We start from the raw sequence: 510 nt of genomic DNA, 5'->3' as shown, positions 1-510 counted from the left end.
CGATTATTACTATTATATTATCTTTTATAGTTATATTTAATGGGTCACACTATTGTTTAATGTGAGCACCAAACCAAATCTTTAAACTTACATGCATCCCTGTTTAGATAGATGGATGGATAGACGGATGGATGGATGGATGGACAGATGGATGATGGATGGATGGATAGATAGATGGATAGATGGATGGATGGATGGATAGTAGATGGATGGATGGATGGATAGTAGATGGATGGATGGATGGATGGTAGATGGATGGATGGATGGATGGATGGATAGATGGATGGATAGATGAATGGATAGTAGATGGATGGATGGATAGATAGATGGATAGATGGATGGATGGATGGATAGATAGATAGATAGATAGATAGATAGAGATAGATAGATAGATAGATCGATGGATGGATGGATGGATGGATGGATAGATAGATAGATGGTAGATGGGATGGATGGATGATAGTAGATGGATGGATAGATAGATAGATAGATAGATGGATGGATGGATGG

General features: G+C 38.2%; 1 protein-coding gene across 1 annotated transcript in view; it reads left to right on the top strand.

Moving 5' to 3' along the window:
* LOC107676693 (adhesion G protein-coupled receptor L3-like) overlaps positions 1 to 510 on the top strand; it is a 298,216-nt gene that overhangs the window by 85,695 nt on the left and 212,011 nt on the right. The window lies entirely within an intron of this gene.

Source organism: Sinocyclocheilus anshuiensis, unplaced genomic scaffold (genome assembly GCF_001515605.1).
Source record: "Sinocyclocheilus anshuiensis isolate Anshui unplaced genomic scaffold, SAMN03320099.WGS_v1.1 scaffold2539, whole genome shotgun sequence".
Lineage (NCBI taxonomy): Eukaryota > Metazoa > Chordata > Actinopteri > Cypriniformes > Cyprinidae > Sinocyclocheilus > Sinocyclocheilus anshuiensis.
The sequence above is the reverse complement of the archived record's forward strand: the minus strand, read 5'-3'. Positions and strand labels throughout refer to the sequence as shown.